Source organism: Trachypithecus francoisi, unplaced genomic scaffold (genome assembly GCF_009764315.1).
Source record: "Trachypithecus francoisi isolate TF-2019V2 unplaced genomic scaffold, Tfra_2.0 Lachesis_group12, whole genome shotgun sequence".
Taxonomy (NCBI): Eukaryota; Metazoa; Chordata; class Mammalia; order Primates; family Cercopithecidae; genus Trachypithecus; species Trachypithecus francoisi.
In genome coordinates this window covers 23,360,604-23,380,744 of record NW_022681457.1, presented here as the reverse complement: position 1 = coordinate 23,380,744, position 20,141 = coordinate 23,360,604, and the positions used below count along the sequence as shown (strand labels likewise).

General features: G+C 37.8%; 1 protein-coding gene and 1 non-coding gene across 6 annotated transcripts in view; both read right to left on the bottom strand.

Moving 5' to 3' along the window:
* Window positions 1-20,141, bottom strand: part of PATJ (PATJ crumbs cell polarity complex component) — a 434,245-nt gene that overhangs the window by 313,192 nt on the left and 100,912 nt on the right. The window lies entirely within an intron of this gene.
* Window positions 1,032-1,136, bottom strand: LOC117093985. The gene has a single exon (XR_004441327.1). It is a non-coding gene; the product is annotated as a U6 spliceosomal RNA (small nuclear RNA).

Sequence of the window (20,141 nt, the reverse complement as noted above, 5' to 3'; positions counted from 1 at the left end):
GGAGGTTTTCAAAATGCAACCCATTGAATTGATAATTTAGGAACATTTTAAAGGAAGATTCCCCAGAAGGAAATGGAAATAGACTTCTACTCTTTTTTTTTTTTTTTTTTTTTTTTGAGACGGAGTCTCGCTCTGTCGCCCGACTGGAGTGCAGTGGCCAGATCTCAGCTCACTGCAAGCTCCGCCTCCCGGGTTTACGCCATTCTCCTGCCTCAGCCTCCCGAGTAGCTGGGACTACAGGCGCCCGCCACCTCGCCCGGCTAGTTTTTGTATTTTTAGTAGAGACGGGGTTTCACCGTGTTAGCCAGGATGGTCTCGATCTCCTGACCTTGTGATCCGCCTGTCTCGGCCTCCCAAAGTACTGGGATTACAGGCTTGAGCCACCGTGCCCGGCCAGACTTCTACTCTTGAAAGGTGAACATATTTCCCTTATTGCCAGAAAAGTCATTGTAAGTACTAATTTACACAAAGTGAGGCCTTCTTTAGACCTCAAACTAGTGACAGGTGTGCTTGCTTACTAATATGTATTCAGGTTTAGACCACTAGTTATGCTAAACAATAAATCCAATCTACCACCCCTTTTCCTGGATGACAGAACCCAAAGGCAGCTTCTTTGTTATTTAGGGGGCAGGGAGGGGACAAACTAGCCACCTCTGAAGATGCCCCATTATGTATAATCGCTGCTTCATTTTCTATGATGACTTTCTGCCTGTGATTTCCCATATAGCTGAATGAAATCGCTTTAATGAGTAACAGTCATTTCCTTTCATTTCCTTTACATCACATGCAGCAGCCACCTATGGAAAAACAGCAGCTGCTACTGCCTCCTGGGGTGGCTGCTATTCTTGAGGCTTTGCTGCATAAAAATGCTCAAAAACCAGCCTGACTCAGGCTGATTCTCATCAGAAAGGTCCATTTTCTGAAAATACAGTGTACGACATTATGTGCATGTTATAGCAAACAAAATGTTATAGAGATACTTCTCAAAACCCTTACCCAACCCCTAGGCCCCCAAGCACATTTACAGAGATATATATATGAAGCACTTCACAAATGTGTATGTTATTCTTGCACAAGGGTCATGCTGATGATCTCTGTATCATTCCAATTTTAGTATATGTGCTGCCAAAGTGCACACCCCCAGTAGCACCTTGCTGAAATTATTTTAACTGTCTTCCTACTAAAAACAAAGTCCCCATCAGTTTTTATCACCTTTCATCATAATTTTAAAATCTCTAATATTTCTTCTTTTGGTAAATAACACTGCAAGGAACATTGTATTTAAGAATCAAGATGCTGCTTTAGACTAAATAGCCAATAGAGGGCACTAGAGACCAATCATAGAACATGAGAAACATGTACTATGCGAGCCATTCTCTTCTGAAGGAATTTTGTTCCTCTTTATTCAAAAGATTTATATTATTACACATGCTGTAACAGTGTCCCATATGTTTGGTTCAACCCATTTACTTCTGAAAGTTGTACCCTACACCTCTTTTTTTTTTCTTTTTTTTTGAGACAGAATCCCTCTCGGTCACCCAGGCTGGATTCTTGTGCCTCAGCCACCCGATAGCTGACATTACAGGTGTGCGCCATAACTCACAGCTAATTTTTGTATTTTTAGTAGAGACGGGGTTTTGCCATATTGGTGAGGCTGGTCTCGAACTCCTGGCCTCAAGTGATCCTCCTGCCTCGGCCTCCCTATATCCTCTTAGTGGCATCAGCATATACCCAAGCATTCCGTTCTCCCCCTCACCCCTCCATTGAGTTGCTCACTAAGGCATGTCAGTTTTTTAATCTCAGCCTTTTATCTTTTCTGATTCTTCCTTTCCGTTTCCACTGCCACAGCCTTGGTTCAACTTCTCGTTATTTCTGAGCAGCTGCTACAGTTTCCTGATAGGTCTACCTGTCTCTAATCTTGCCCCCATGAGTCAATTTTCTACAGAGATAATAGAACCATCTTTAAAAATAAAAAGGTGATTATAATTCCTCCTCTGCTTAAAATACTTCAGGGACACCTACTGCCTTCAGAATAAAGTCCTAACTCCTTTATTCTTCATGGAAGGAAAATCCTTCAGAACTGCAGTTCTGTCTCGTCTCTCACTCTCCCCACACATACCACTGCCTACTCCCATTTGCCCAACACTTTATCCCAGGTATTGTGAAATGGAAACCCAGGTATTGTGAAAGGCCTTGTCATGCTGCATGGCATAATGCAAGCCATTCCCTCAGCCAGGAATGCTCTCCCTGACCCACCGCCATTTGTCTAGACTTTGCCACCAGAGTCAGCTCAAGTGTCTTCTCCAATGAGAAGTATTCCCTTACTCCTTGAAGACCGAAGCACTTCCTACTCTGTGATATCCCTAAACCTAAAAAGACCTTCAATTACAGCATTTATCATAATATATTTCCTTTACTGTTTCACTTTCTAGAATTAGTTTGGTCTTCCTGTTAGATGTATCTACAGCTTGTTGCATTTTCTTCATTAAAATACTTTTTACATTTTACTGAAATTATTGTAAATGACTTCCTTTAAATTACTTCCTACTAAAAGTAAGCTTTATGAGACCAAGAATGTGTTTGCTTATTTTTTTGCTGGATTTTCAGGGCCTACTACAATGCTCGTCACGGAGAAGGCACTGAAGAGTAGTTAAAACGTTGAATGACTGTCTATTTAGTTTCTCTCTTCCCACGGCGCGACAAGTACACCAAAAGCAAAAGCCACATCGCATCATATAGGAATAACAACAACAGCTGGTAACACACACTAAGCTCTTGCCATACCAGGCACTGTTCTCAGAATCTTACTTATTTGAATCCATTTAAACCTCACATCATCATGAGGTAGGTACGTACTATCATTATCCTCACTTTCCTGGTGAGGAAATTAAGAAAAATTAAATAGCTTAACCAAAGCACAGGGCTGGTAAATGGCAGAGCCAGAAATTAAGCCAGCCGGTCAAATCCCAGAGTTTGTGCTTTTAGCCACACTAAGCGATGCTGCTTCTTCTCTAACTTAAGTATTTGCTAAATGAATGAAGTGTTGAAAGAAGACAAATATGTTAGAAGATATTTTTATCATCTTACCAAAGTGTATAAAACTGAATCCCTTAAATATCGCACTTGGCCACTAGAGGTTCATGTTTCAGTACCTAGCAGATGAAGAGTTAGAGGGTACAGAATGTGTAGCATGCCTGCATGTACAGGTAAAACATGCATTTGTTTGCCAAATTTCTTTCTTTCTTTTTTTTTTTTTGAGACGAGAGTCTCGCTCTGTCGCCCAGGCTGGAGTGCAGTGGCCGGATCTCAGCTCACTGCAAGCTCCGCCTCCCGGGTTTACGCCATTCTCCCGCCTCAGCCTCCCGAGTAGCTGGGACTACAGGCGCCCGCCACCTCGCCCGGCTAGTTTTTGTGTATTATTTTAGTAGAGACGAGGTTTCACCGTGTTAGCCAGGATGGTCTCGATCTCCTGACCTCGTGATCCGCCCTTCTCGGCCTCCCAAAGTGCTGGGATTACAGGATTGAGCCACCGCGCCCGGCCTGTTTGCCAAATTTCAATGCACAGTTACTTTCTCAAGAATCCATTGATTTGGTAGGCATAAGACTTTTACATGAACAAATTCAAACATGTGATAATCATTATGCCCAAATGGAAGGGATTCAAAGTTTCTGATGTGTCCATAAAATGTATTATATGAATATTTGTGTACATTCCCAAAGATCAAAGAGACCAGATTTCACATAAGCTAAGGCAGAGTGCAGGAGCATCACCTGGAGCGGAGAGGTGGTTCAGCGGAAATGGGCTCTGTCAGACAGAGACATCAACTTGAAGATGTGGAGAGTTCTAGCTGTGAAACTGCTCCAAAACCTAGACTACAAATCCAAGCTACCATGGCAAACTCAGTGAAAAGACATGAAGCAGAGAACATGACATAAAGAGGAGACAGAAGGAATTAACAAGAAAAGTGTCATAGGTAATAAACTGGCAAATGCATCAGTAAGAGGCATTTAGGAAATAAGAACAGGAGATATATACCAAGAATTGTTCTAATATTTAACATTGATATGCTTTGCAGTATTACCCCAATAAAGAAACACAAGGTGTAATAAAGACTTAACTACATTCAAAATGAAGAATATCTTTTGGGTTTGTTTGTTTTTTTAAAAATCTATTCTGTATGTAATGCTCAAACTTTTAAAGACATTAAATAACAGGAGAGGAATTTAAAGACCACACAGCAGGACGGCAAAGAGATGGACCACAGTTTATTTCCTTTGATAATTTTGACTCTTACTGTCAACTGAGTGTATTAAATATAAAGTGGGTCGACTAAACTCATGAGAGGAAATATGGCTAATTCATAGAATCTTTTTTTTCTTTTTTGAGACAGGGTCTCACTCTGTCACCCAGGCTTGAGTGCAGTGGCACAATCACAGCTCAGTGCAGTCTCAACCTCTTGGGCTTAAGTGATCCTCCCACCTCAGCCTCCTGAATAGCTGGGACCACAAGTGCACACCACATTTAGCTAAATCGTTTTTATTTTTTGTAGAGATGTGGTCTCCCTATATTGCTCAGCAGATCTCAAACTTCTGGGCTCAAGGGATCCTCCCACCTCAGGCTCCCAAAGTACTGGAATTACAGGCATGAGACACCATGCCGGCCTAATGTATATAGTCTTAATAGTATGTTATTAAAGTTCTAGGCTGTGTTGTATAGTTCACCACACCAAAATACCTGCTCTACAGCTGTATTACAGAGGTCCTTCACAAGGATGAAATGATTCCAAGGAAGGACTAGCAAAACAACTTCAATCAACTGTGAAATAGAAAGTACTCTACAAGTGAAAAGAAACAATCCACCAACCAATGAATTCAATGCTATAGCACATATCATTACAGAACCAGGCTTTCAGCTTCATTCCACGGATATGTATTTTTATTTCAGTAAGAGAAAGTATGTTTCAAAGATAATTTTAAAGGAACTACACACAAATTTCTGGACAACATGAATAGTTAGCTCTGTAATACTGGATAAGAGAATTATTCCAACTCAGTAATGATCAACTGAGGAAACTATGAAAACAGCAGGTAGCCAAATATTGGCTTCTTGAAAAGTATACTCTTAAATGTGGCCATTACTATTTGAACTAAGGAGTATTAAGTTAAAATCTAAATTAATTAACAGCTAAATAAATTTTCAAAGCAACATCTCAAGGAAGTTGCTAAAATAGAGAATGCAGAAAGAAACCATTAAGTTTAAAAGGGAGACAGTTGGCTGGGCACAGTGTAATCCCAGGCTGTAATCCCAGCATTTTGGGAGGCCAAGGTGGGAGGATCGCTTGAGTCCAGGAAGTCGAGACCACCCTGGGCAATACAGTGAGACTTTGTCTCTAAAAAACATTAAAAATTAAATAAAAGGGACGCAACTATTTCATTCCAGAGGTAGGCAAAAGGAGGAACTGGGTACAAAGAGGCAAAGGAAAGGTTCTTTTATACACATGCACACACACATACGGATTTATACACCTTAAGGAAAAAGGAAAACAGTGATCTGCAGAAGCTCAGTGGCACAGCTAGCATGAATTAAAATTTCCATTGTGAGTAAAGTCAGAAAACAAGAATTCCAAGGTTTTTAAAAAGGAGAAAAGATATATAAGAGAGAAAGACAATGAAGACAGATATTCAGCCCATTAGTGTTAGGATGAGTGTGGATTAAAAGAGACGAGTTTTGAGACCTAGCTTGGTCCACACCTGGATGTGTACAGTTTCACGAGTGTCTTCATTTCTCTGAGTCAGTTTCCTCACAAACGTAAAATGAAAAAGTTGGATACACGAGTTATGATCCCTTCTCTCAACTCTAAAATCCTATATCTTAATTTGACAGAGTATCTTGACTCAAATTTGTTCCTACTTTCTACCCAAACATTCACAAAACCACTATAAAAAGTAAGAAAAGATAGAAGTTAATTCAAAACATTGCATCAGCAATGAAATTAATGTACATTTTGGTCACAAAACTCAAAAAGGGCATTTACTATAAAAAAAAACAACAAAATACATACGACAGCATGTGTCCTTTTTTGATAAGATATATCTTAAAACACCTTTTCTTTTTCCTTTGCCATTTTCGGAGCAACGAAAGTCATGTCAGGAACCATTAGCTGAATTAAAATCACAAGAACAGTTCTGGTTTAAAACAATAGGGTATAATTAATAATTTCAAAAGACTGTCTTCTGATTTGACCAATAAGCTAAGCATTTACTTTTGGGAAAGAGAAATAAACATATTTATAGTGAATGCAAAGCAACAACTAATTGATTCTAATGAATAATGAGCAAGCTATCTTATCTAAATCCAACTCCATGTTTAACTATTGTATAATATAGCAAAGTATTACACTAATCATACCAATTACCACAACACCATCACGTTCAAAGTAAGTGCCCACAAAGTACATTCAGTCCATTCAAGATAGATTAAGCTGATACGGTTCCTGGCTCCTTGTGTCTTATTACTTCCTAAATACTATTAGGCAGTAAGAATAGATTTTTCCACACATCAGACATAGAACTAAACAGTCCCAGAGCTGCACAGTAAGCACAGCACAGAAAGCAATAAAAAGTAAAATGGAAGAGAAGTGGACAAAGGAACTTGCTAAAAGATCAAAATATATTCTCAAAAGGAATAAAAAGTACATAAGCTTGCACATACTTTTATCCTATAAAGTTTAGTACTTTAAAAACCTATTTTAAGCACCACAGTATTTTAAATGGTTTAACCAAGAGTCCCATGGAAATCACTTCTTGAAGACTATTCCTTTCTCATAACCCTTCTGGTCTCCTGCTGAATAACTTGTTTGTATATTAGATACATTCCTTGGATGTTTCATCTCTTGAAAATTTTATGTCATGCTGTAATTGTTTATGTGGTTACCAGTCAGTCCTGGTCCAGGACTTTTGCTAGTTGTAAGGAAAACTAAACAAACCATACAACTATCCTTTATCTAAAAGCCCCATCATCTTGCTGAAATGCCTGAGGTTCTACCAGGCAGACAGTAGTACTCAAGTATAATTAAAATCACATTAGTTGTGGCCGGGTGCAGTGGCTCATGCCTGTGATCGCAGGGCTTTGGGAGGCCAAGGCGGGCAGATCACTTGAGACCCGGAGTTTGAGACCAGCCTAGCCAACATGGCGAAACCCCGTCTCTACTAAAAACACAAAAACATTAGCCAGGCATGGTGGTGCACACCTGTAATCCCAGCTACTCATGAGGCTGAGGCAGGAGAATTGCTTGAACCCAGGAGGCTGAGGTTGCAGTGAACCAAGATAGCGCCACTGTACTCCAGCCTGGGCAACAGAGTGAGACTCCCTCTCAAAAAATAACAAAAATTACATTAGTTGAAATGTGAATCTACTTAACACTACTGAACTATTCATTTAAAAACAGTTAAGATGGTAAATTTTATGTTAAGTGCACTTTACCATTTTTATAAATGTAGAATATGAATTTATAAATAATAAATACTCCATATCTTCCAGAAAAAAATTGTATTAGTTGAAAGTCATTATGACGGAGGGAAACTGTAGATATACAAAAACTTAAAAGCTTTGCAAATACTGATTTTGGAATTTAACTTTCCAAACAAATCACTGTCAACTTAACCTAAACACAAATACTAGCTGAATGATAGTGATCAAGTTGTTTAATCATGAAGATTTGAGTTTTTCATTTGTAAATGGAAATAACAATAGTATAGATTCCACAGTTATTAAAAGTGTTCAACAAGGCATGAAATGTGCTTAGTAAGTCCATAGTAATCACTTCATAGTAATAATTTCTTTTCCATCATAATTCTCATGGTAATAATATTATTATTATTATAACATTACTATTATTACTATTACTATGAGAATTATGGTGGAAAAGAAGTTAAAAGGACATACGGGTTTGAGGAGTTAACAGTTTGCATCCCATTTACTGCCTTCTAAATTCAACTGAGCATATGTGACTTAGACCAACAGTGCTATCAGCTGCTAAACCCCTCACCTCGTGATGTTACATTCAAATATTAAAAAATGAAAACACAGGGTTGAATCTATGCCCTCCAGATATGCAGATCTATAACCTCTTGAGTGCACAAAGAGAGGCTCAGAACAGCATGGCATCCTCAGTCTTCATTCTTCCTGAGCAGACACTGTAAGATGGGAGCCATCTCTAGACTGGGAGATTGCCTGACAACACAGCCATCTCAGAGTGACAGGATGCCCTTCATTCTTTAGAAAAGATTCTGCAGGGTTTTGATCTTTTCTTTTTAATCCTTGAAAGGTCAACCAATGCTGATATACAGCACACAGTATGTAGAATTAAAACTTTGCTAACTTTGAAACTGTACAGGAAAAAGGCAAGGAGTCCTGCTAGGAAATCCAAGGTAAAGCACACAGTTTATACTCTCAGGTGGCAATAAATACATAAATAAATAAAAATTATGTCAGTGAAGAGCTTTGGCCAGGTGACAGGAGTAAAGGCAAGGGATCACAAGGCTTCAAGAATCATCTGAAGAAAAGTTTTTAAAATTATATTAAGTATGTCTCTCCAGAATGATATCATATCTAGAAATTTCTATTGCCTTTCAGTTGAGCCATAATTATTAAGAATTAGTATTGTTTTTGGTCTACAGTTTATACCTGACAAAACCACAGACTCAGGAGCTCAGCTCCATTTACTAACTGGGTGGTCATGAGCGAACTCCTTAACCTCAGCACCAGTTTTCCTTATCCATAAAACAAAGATGACCACAGGACCTATAGCTTGGAGATTGTAGAGAAGATTAAATCAGTCCATATACCTGAAGTGTTTTAAACAATCCCTGACACAGAGTACAGTAGTCCCCCCCTTATCCATAAGGAATACGTTTGAAGATCCCCAGTGGATGCCTGAAATCACAGATAGTACCAAGCCCTATATATACTATGATTGTTCCCTTACATACATACCTATGGTTTTAGTCAATTTTCACAATGCTATATAAAGCACTACCTGAGACTGCGTAAATTATAAAAGAAAAGAGGTTTAATTGACTCACAGTTCCACATGGCTGTGGGGGGTGCCTCAGGAAACTTACAATCATGGCGTAAGGCAAAGGGGAAGCAAGGCACATCTTACATAGCAGCAGGAGAGAGAGAGAATGAGGGGAGAGGTGCCACACACTTTTAAACCACCAGATCTTGTGAGAACTCACTCATTATCACAAGAACAGCATGGGGGAAACCCCCACCAATGATCCAATTACCTCCCACCAGGTCCCTCCCCTGACACATGGGGATTATAATTTGAGATGAGATTTGGGTGGAGACACAGAGGCAAACAATATCACCTATGATAAGGGTTAATTTATAAATTAGGCACAGTAAGAGATTAATAAAATTAATAATAATAAAAAAGAACAAGTATAACAATATACTATAATAAAATTTATGTGAATATGGTCTCTCTCACAAATAGCTTAATATTTTCAGACTGCAGTTGACCGTGGGTAATTGATGCCATGGAAAGTGAAACCTCAAAAAAGAGGGAACTGTAAGCAGCACATAACTGTTAGCTAGTAAACCATGTTTTCCAAAGAAGAAATCAGAACACAAAGTTTTCAAAGGATTTTTCATTAAAAGAAATAAAATTTGAAAGGAAAATATTAAGCAATTCAGTTGCAAAAGAAGACAAAGACATGAAATCAGGACTAACTTATTAATTCTGGGTTATTCACTGTGGCTGGAATGTCCAATCCCTTACTGTCCACACAGCAGACCTCAATTCCCCCTGAGGCCTCTCTGGATCCCAGGAAATAACATTCAGCGACTCTTTCAGTCTTACTTTCACCTTTGTTAAAATTACAACATGTTGTACAGAGCTGTGACCAAGTCTGTTCTCTTTATTAATGTTGTAATATATGCTTATTTGTCCACTGTCTATCTACTCCAAATTGAATTTAAACTCCATAAGGACAGACTTCATCTAATTTGTTCACTCCTAGCTCCCCAGTGCCTAGAACAATACCTGGAAGAGGAGATGCTCAGCAAACATTTATTATATATAGGAGTATATCTTTTCATTTTTATAGTCTCCATACTGACTCATATCTTCTAAAGGTGAGAATGAATAACAAGCATAACAAATCTCTACCCAGATTCTATCTTTGAAAATCTTCATCATCATCCTTTTTCAGTAAATACTGATTATTTTGTGTTAAGAAAAGCACAGGCATTTATATGCTTTTTTTTTTTTTTTTTTTTTTTTTTGAGACCTGGTCTCACTCTGTCACCCAGGCTAAAGTGCAGTGGTGTGTTTGCAGCTCCCTGCAGCCTTGAACTCCTGGGCTCAAGCCTCCCGAGTAGCTGGGACTACAGGTGCACGTCACCATGCCGGGCTAATTTTTTTTGGTTTTGTAGAGACAGTGAACTCCTGGCCTCAAGTAATCTTCCTGCCTCAGCCTCCCAGTGTTGGGATTACAGGCATGAGCCAACACACCCAGCCTATATTCATCTTTTTATTTAGTCTTGTAGCCTTATAAAGCAAATATTACTTCTATTTTAGATATTATCATTTTAGTAAACAGAGAATAAGAAAGACTAACAAGCTTGCCAAAGTCCCAGGAGTATATCCAGAAGGCAAACCTGGACATTTGGGCCCTTTCTGACTCGTAAGCTAGTCCTCTTAACCATACCGTATGTTCAGTGTTGTACTGATAAACGTAATATCAGATTAAAATAAAATACAGAGGAAAGGGCTGAAAGGGAAACTTGAGCCCTAGAATTGGTGTGTAAGAATCAGCCAGTCAAGTCAATCTGCTTTTAAGCATCATTCACAGACTAGACGTTTGGTACCAGAAGGAGGCAGCACCACGTCCTGGCACTCACTGGGACAGCCTGGCTTTTCTGGATCACTGCCTGCTCCAAATGACACTCATAAACAGGGCGAAGCAGCACAAATCATCACGCCTTGAACAAACAGATTCCCAATACCTATTTGTTAATCTGATTCAATCACTCTGGCATACTCTAGGGAGGTCTATGACTTAATCTACTACCATGGTTCTTAATACTGGCATCACACTCAAGTGGGAACTCCAAAACACACCCATTGCTACAGGTAGAAGACTGGTGAGGAAACATCTCTGGGGACCGAGTTTCTTCTTTAGATGAACGATTCCTATTCCTTTCTTTTTCTTTTTCATTTTTCTTTAAATAGTTGTTCTGTTTTTTAATTACATGAGAGACAGATGCATAGCCAGGCTGATACCCACTCACTTCCTGGAATATCTTGAGCACTTTGCAGGAGAGAGGTGATTACCAGGTATGGCAGTAAATCTGAGCACCTAATTTACGCCCACATTTTAGCTCTCCGTGGCCATTCCAAAAACACTGATATTTATAGTTTGGCCATTTCTGAAACACTCACTAAAGGTAATACAGCAGATTCACCATCTTCAGGATCCTCTTCTCCTCAGCAATGCCTTCAAGTATGAAGCAGAAACTGTCATGGATAAACATGTGTTAAAAGGAAAGCTACCCTATGAGAAAGCTGACAAGCTTTTGCTGCTTGCCTGTTATTCTCTTTTGCCCCTACTAGACACAATGGGATTTTTTGCCAAATTCGTATTCCAAAGCCATGAAATCCCTGCAAAGTTCAACATCAGGCCTGACTTAAGATCTTTGAGGCCTCCTGCTAACTTCATGCCCCTGCAGCTGCCTCACTAAGGCAAGCTTTTGATCTGTACTATCTGGATTTCAAGCTGATATACACACAGCCCCTTTGATCTCTTATTAAGTGGCTTCTGGTCTCCTGATGCCTTTAGTCTTGCTGCACTGAGGTTTTTGGAAGTCAGTCGTCATCCTGAGCACACTACAAACTGCACACACCAGGAGTGGGCTCCCTTCATTCACCCACTTCGCAGGCTTGAAAAGCAATATTTAAGCCATGAGAGAATTTCCCCAGTAGCCACAATCAATCCACTCCATGAGCACACTACTAAGAATTATTTTTCAAATGAAGCAGCTTAAAATGATTTAAAGGACACGGAACTTTCCCATAGAGGGAAAGGAAGCAAATCCTCTGTGAAAAGAAATCTTCAGCCTAGTTGGCAATGTAATTTACAGTACTTTGATACTAATAAAAATAAATGTGGATAGGAATCAAGGATGGGCAAAAAGTAGCCTTTATCAGTTCCCCTAAGTTCTGTCAAGCAAAAAGTGACCTTTAAATGCAGCCGTGTGGTTTGTTTAAAAGTAAGGCATACGATATACCTGCAAGACTACAGATACTGCCATTAGTAGCAGATCGACTGCATTTTGCTTAGTACCAATATCTTACATGTGTGACGTGGACCCAAAGAGCTCTTAAAAAAAAAAAAAAAAGGCAAGAGGAAAAAAAAACCCAGATGTCAGTGGCCATGTTACAAGATCCCTTGAGCATTAAAGTGAAACTGTATAATAACTTATAGCACATGCCTATGCTTTATATTTTAGATTCTGGAAATAATATGGTTTCATACCTGACTTTATAGTGTTACCACTCTATATACTACTAATGTGTTAAAATTATGTCAATACCTATCAAATGCTAAATCCTACATTCTGTAAACTGATTAGCTAAGATGAACATGAAGATAGCAGGCATGAACAGGCTATTGAACACTATATACTGATATTAGCATTTACTCAAATTCTCAAATCTCTTGGTAAAAATTAAAGTCCTAATCCCCTCCCCCTAACCCCACCACTTTAAAGCTAAATTCTCGGCCGGGCGCGGTGGCTCAAGCCTGTAATCCCAGCACTTTGGGAGGCCGAGACGGGCGGATCACGAGGTCAGGAGATCGAGACCATCCTGGCTAACACGGTGAAACCTCGTCTCTACTAAAAAATACAAAAAGCTAGCCGGGCGAGGTGGCGGGCGTCTGTAGTCCCAGCTACTCGGGAGGCTGAGGCAGGAGAATGGCGTAAACCCGGAAGGCGGAGCTTGCAGTGAGCTGAGATCCGGCCACTGCACTCCAGCCCCGGCGACAGAGCGAGACTCTGTCTCAAAAAAAAAAAAGCTAAATTCTCTAATAAACAAAGGTAAAACAAGATTAACATTTGTGGAAGAAGAAATAAATAAATAAATAAAATTTGGTGGAAGAAATAGAAATAGAATTTGGGGCACTAATATCATAGTCTGAATGTAAACACTTTATGCCCACCTAGCTACAAAGGCCAATAAATTAATTACTGCCATATATAAAGTTGAAACAAAATTGATAGTTATATATTGCTATCACTTAATCTGTCCACATCATAGGAAACCATTAGCAAATTCATGAATTACATACCTGCTTATACTATCTTCCATGAGAATTATCTGAACAAAGAAATAACTCTACACAAGAAAGGATCCATTTTAAGTGGTCTAAATATATGTGAGTCTCACAAACTGTTAAATGCAAGCTATTTGGTAAATATGTACCAAAATTTAAAAAGATATAGTATGCTCTTCTGATGAGCAATTCCACCTCTAGGAATGTATCACCTACCTATCACAAGATTTATTCCCACCTTTTAACAAAAGAGTATCACAAAAATATCCACTAAAGCCCTACTTAAAATACCCACCAACTGGGTACAGAAGGCTGATGAAATAAATTACTGTACGTCAACAATAAAAATACTATCTAGTCATTAAAAAGAAGTAGCTCTATAAATACCTAAATGAAAGAGTGTATAATTTTAAGTAAAAAAATACAGAGCCTTTAAAGTGTGTATATAATCCATGTATATGTCAAAATTTTTTAAAAATTAACAATTAAGTACTATTACTTATACAACCATGTATATATAAAATATTTCTGGAAGGATGGACAAGAAAAACAGGTTTTTTACCTGGAAGAAGTAAGGGATTATGGTCGGAGGTAGATTTACTTGTCACACAGGATATCTTTATACACCTTTGAATTTTCATGCCATATGTATGTATTACCTATTTTTAAAACATTTTCAATGTGCTCAGAAAGTCATTCTGTTGTGCATAGGATAAGGAAAAAGACAATTAAAGACATACATAAAATGTATACAATCCCTTTCTACAACTTTTATAAATCTTTTTAAAAAGAGAATTCTAATAGAGTTAACAGGCAGTCAAAACTACACACTAAGTTTTTTGCACAAATATTAAGGCATACTATATTCAAGACTCAGTAACACTGCAATATTTTATATTTTGGTTTTATAACCCATTTCCTCTTTTAAGAAAAGTTAATAACTGTCAATTTTTATAGGGAGAAATATTTCCACTATTCTTTTTAATGAGTCACCATTTGGCTTTGGTTTCAAACAAATTTTTAAGGCATTACTAACAGTATTTACATATGAATCACCTCCCAATGGCTATGTTATTATGATTTCTATTTTTATCTCTCTCAGACTTTGAGAGAGATAAAAATAGTGTTTCAAAAATATCTGCTTTGGCAAAAATTGAGTCACTCAAGAGGGGAGAGGAATGAGCAATAGGATGTAGGAGGGAGGAGAATTATTGGTTAATAAATTTTATCTTCTAAATCACTGAAATTCAAAAAGTACCAAGGATGGCAATATCATGGCTAATGTTCAAAAATTGGCTAATGTCAAACATTTCCAGTGAATTATAATCATGAGGGGTTATTCAAAGTTCAACATAAATCAAAACACCAGAAAATATCTACTTGCCATGTTTAATTTATAAGGTCAACTGAAGGTAAAATCCATACAGTTCTAATTTTTTTTCAAGCTTTTTGGTAGAAATTAAGAATTACAGACTCGTGGACTACCTAACAATTGTTTCACTATCGAACATTAACCCACAACAAATTACTTGCACTAGTTTAGGATTCTTAAACTTGCAACGATTGTCTTCTGAAGCAATAAAACTAGCTCTTAAACAATGCATATGAGCACACTATATTAATTTTTAATACTTGCTAAACTTTCATATGAGCATGAAAAATGAGAATACTATCTAGTAGCTTAGTTTTTAAGATATAAAATTTTTCACAAGCTGCAAAAACAGAAAGGTCTTCTGTAATAAATTTACTATGCCCTATAATAACATGCACATGGAAATAGCACTCACAAAGAAATGAGCAGTATAGTATGATGGTTAAAGGCATAGACCTGGTGGAGGAGGAGGCAGCGGAAGAAAAAGAAAGAAAGAAAAAGACCTGGGGCCCAACTGCTTCAGTTCTACCATATACTACCTGTATGAACTGGACTAATCACTTAAGTTTTCTGTGCCTCCATTTCTTCACTTCTCAAATGACAACAATAAGAGTATCTCTTTCATATGGTTCATGTGAGGAATACATAGCCTAATATATGTAAAGCAATTAGAACATTACCTGGCACTCAGTAAACACTCAATAAATGTTACCTAACATTGGTGTTAAAACCAGTGTGAGTATCAGTAATCTTCCACAGAGATAATAGTCTGAGGAATAAAGACATTACACATAAATACTAGGGAAACAAGACAGAGATAACTAAGGTATAATATAAAAACCTCATCTACAAACTGGCAAGAAATTACAGTATAAAAACTTATAACCTAATTTCTGAAGTTTTGTTGTTTACAAACAGAGTACTCAGTCAAGCCATAATACTCATGCTCTTGACAAATTACATACCATTGTTTGCCATGACACAATCCTCTAAGGCATGACAATGGAGATCAGTGAATCTTCTAATATGGCACACGTAGAGCGGGATTTTAACTAGCCACCATATGAAGTGGCTAGGCATACTTGAGACTAACAGATGTTCTACCTCTGTTCAAATAATAGCCAACAAAGTTACTGCCACAGTACCCTAAGAGCTAAGAAAAAGACGTATAACCTAATCATATTTACTGTCTTCCTTGTTGCTTTCTCTTTTGCCTTTGACCCAATCTAATTCAAAATGCCTTTCATGAAATGAATGTTTGCACTTTGTGCTTTGGCCATATGACTGAGTTGTAGAACTGTGTATCAGACTCAGCTGATCATTTCAGGTATAAAGGCATACCTCTTTTCTCTGCTCAGTTACACACCTTCAATCAATATTCTGAGTCACTGTCCTGTCCAGAGAGCTACCCTATTGTTCCATAGACTAACTCAAGCTCCTTTATCTGCTCACTCATCTTTCCCTTTTTTTTTTTTTTAAGACAGTCTCGCTCTGTCTCCCAGGCTGGAGTGCAGTGGTGCAATCTCAGCTCACCATAACCTCTGCCTTCCAGGCTCAAGGGATTCTACTGCCTCAGCCTCCTGAGTAGCTAGGATTACAGGCATGCACCACCATGCCTGGCTAATTTTTATATTTTTTAGCACAGACAGGGTGTCACCATGTTGGCCAGGCTGGTCTCAAACTCCTGACCTCAAGCAATCTGCCCACTTTGGCCTCCCAAAGTGCTGAGATTACAGGTGTCAGCCACTGTACCTGGTCTCTTTTCCTCAAGTTCAGTTCAATTTATATAAAAAGCAAACTTCTAGCCAATAATTCACAATTGGGTAATTCACATATGGCTCATCAAGAATTGGCTGCATTTTAGAATGCAATTTTAAAATTAAATTTAGACTTCACTAAACAAAGATATCTACTTATTAATTTTTCTAATCTAACTAGAGAGTTAAAGAATTGATAGAGTACAAACATAGTATGGTGTCATCTTTGAGGACAGTATCAAAACTTTTGTGTTTATTTTCTAAACTGAATAATTGTTAATACATTTCCATAATAACATAACATTTCCTATTTCCTTACACACTAATTCACTTAATCCACACAATCCTTTGTGCTAGACATTACTATCTCCATTTTATAAACGAGGAGGTACATAAACACCAATGAAATAGACGCATGTTATTTTGTTAGGCTCTTCAAAAAGTTCTTATTCTAGAGAAAAGGCTGTTCATGAGAAAAGTGGTTAACCGAAATGAAATATTCCAAAGTAAATTTTCAATCTTTTCAATAATGCTAAGTAAGCCCTTTACAACCTAAAAGTTCTCTCCCTCTATCAATACTTTCTCTCTGTAGTTAAATGTTCCTGCAGTACTTCTTGTTCTGAACATGCTAGGCCTGGCGGGGCAAGAATTTGCCTTGGCCCTCCTCAGCTACCTAATAAATTCATACAGGACACGCTGAATGCAATAATAGCCAGGGATGTGGCCTTTCATGGCTTTTGCTAAACCTTTGACTGGCCTTGCAAAAACTATTTTTGAACTTTAGAATTTATTACCTAATTACAACAAGGGACGGTATAACCGATTAATTAAGTTGCCCAAAACCAAATTTGAATTGTGTTTACCTGTCATCTAAATGTCATAGTAGATAACAGTTCTAGGTACCACTGACAAATGGTGAAAAATGTGCTGTATACATCTGTAAGTAAACTTAAGACTGACTTAAGAAAAGCATCCAAGTTAGGATTGAAAGTGTTCCCCTCCCCTTGCCCCAAGGTTTAGCTATAGAAGTAAATAAGAGGAGCCCTTGAATTTGAATCAAAGTGGCCTTTAGGAAATTAAGTAGTTATGTTCTACAAGAAGCACAAAGACAAAAAGAATATCTAATCCTTTGTTGGCAGGAAATTACTTTATATAATTTGTGCAAAAGCAAATGTGTGCTGCTGATTGTGAGGTAAATGAGAGGAAAAGGAAAATCCTAGAATTTTATAAATTAAAAATAAAATTTCAAAATGCAATAGAAGTTACTAAACATACTTATAGGAACGCAATGAAGAACAAAAAATTCTGCATTTAGAACTAACTATATGTTTTTAAGTGTAAAGCTCAGAAGGGGGTTTTCCTGTTAACTAGGGATTAACTTCTTAAGGACCATCTAGTTTTTCTTTCTGTCCTTTACCGAATTGTTTTTGAGTTCTGAAACATTTCTCTGCCTTAATATGTGCAATATTCAAAATATAAAACCTACAGATAGTCATTTAAGAGCATCAGAGCAACCATTATGATATAAATATTTATTATATAAGAATGCAAACATATAGAGATTCCTACAATAATAGAAATGGAAACATACCTGAATATCTAAGACCACATCTGAAAGGCGTCTTCTAAATTAAATCCCAATTATCAAAATCAATTATTAACAAATTCCCATTAAATGCGTTCATTCAATTCCAGTTAATTTTGGCTAACCTAGGCTGGGCACGGTGGCTCATGCCTCTAATTCCCATTAAATGTGTTCGTTAAATTCCAGTTAATTTTGGCTAACCTAGGTTGGGCGCGGTAGCTCACGCCTGTAATCCCAGCACATTAGGAGGCTGAGGCAGGGGAATCACTTGAGGTCAGGAATTCAAGACTAGCCTGGCCAAAATGGTGAAACCCCATCTCTACGAAAAATAGAAAAGTTAGGAGGACATGGTGGTACGTGCCTGTAGTCCCAGCTACTCAGGAGGCTGAGACAGGAGAATCTCTTGAACCCAGGAGGCAGAGGTTTCAGTGAGCTGAGATCATGCCACTGCACTCCAGCCTGGCGACAGAGTGAGACTCTGTCTCAAAACAGAAAAAAAAAAAAAAAAGTCAGGCCTAATTTTGGCTCACCTAAACTTTATTAAATCATTCTGCAAATATTTATTAACCACCTAGTGGTTCTAGATAACTTAGCTACAATGGGGAGGAAAAAAAAGAGTCCCCGCCATTTGTTTTACACACCCTAATATTAACCAATATATAAACTTTCAAACGCTTAACTGTGTTCAGATCTCTTGATAAATATATTTCCCAAAATATTTGGAATCAACAACTTATCATTCAGTAGTATTCCAAAGAGAAATTCTAAAAAGGAAGAGGGTTATCTGGCACAGAACTATGCCAGCAAAAATGAAATAGATTTCTTTTTCAGTAAATTTAAATCACACTGCCAGAATATAGAATCTAGACCGGGCACAGTGGCTCATGCCTGTAATCTCACTGCTTTGGGAGGTCGAGGAAGGCTGATCACTTGAGGTCAGGAGTTCAAGACCAGCCTTGGCCAACATGGTGAAACCCCATCTCTACTAAAAATAAAAAAATTAGCCGGGTGTAGTGGTGGATGCCTGTAGTCCCAGCTACTCAAGAGACTAAGGCAGGAGAATCACTTGAACCAGGGAGATGGAGGTTACAGGGAGCCAAGATTGTGCTACTGCACTCCAGCCTGGGCGACAGGGTGAGACTCTGTCTCAAAAAAAAAAAAAAAAAAAAAAACAGAATTTAACATTTCTCATATAATGCTCAAACTATTTTTCTTTTAATCGATTCCTGATTGCCTTATCATATCAAATAACTGATTTTTTAATATCACTTGGCATTTTATGTGCTTTAATAGAGCACATTTTGCTTTACTAAACCACAATGTGTTTAGGCAGCACCAAAGCAGTAAAATATGCATCTTAAAAGTTAAGAGATTTCTTGGCAACAATTTTAATTCCCCCAAATAATCAGCATTCTGAATATATGACAGTAACTGGTAGAACTGTATAACATATAGATGTCTTGCTGTGACCTTTTACATCTCCCTCCCCCAAATGTATCAGTAACTTTACCCTAGTTATAACTGGAGTAGCTATAAATATATAAATACATAGATATTATATATTAATATAAATGCAGTATATAACTTGACCAAGAACATTTCTATTTATTTAAGCACATTGAAATTAATAGGTAAGCTAAACTATAAACCTTCGTGTGAAGGGGAGGGAGAGGAGAGTACGAATTGGGAACAAATGCTAATGTGTATGGGATTTCTTTTTTGGGTGTTGAAGATGTTCTAAAATTAGAGTGTGGTGATGGTTGCACAACTCTGAGAATATACTAAAAACGACTGAACTGTATGCTTAAAATGGGTGAATGTTATGGTATGTGAAAGATATCTGAATAAAGCTGAAGAACAAAAGTCCTCCATATAAACAAGTTCATCAAGATCCTGTCTCTAAAAGCACCCACAGATATATAACTATTGCTTCCCTTATTGTCCAGTTCCTATATAATTAATCCATCATTTTATTCACTGAGAGCTACTAATTTTAAAGATAACAATCGAAAGTAGTATAATATCCCATCTTTGGGATTCAGTTTTGCTTAAGTCAATAGGGGTCTTAAACAATTACTACGTC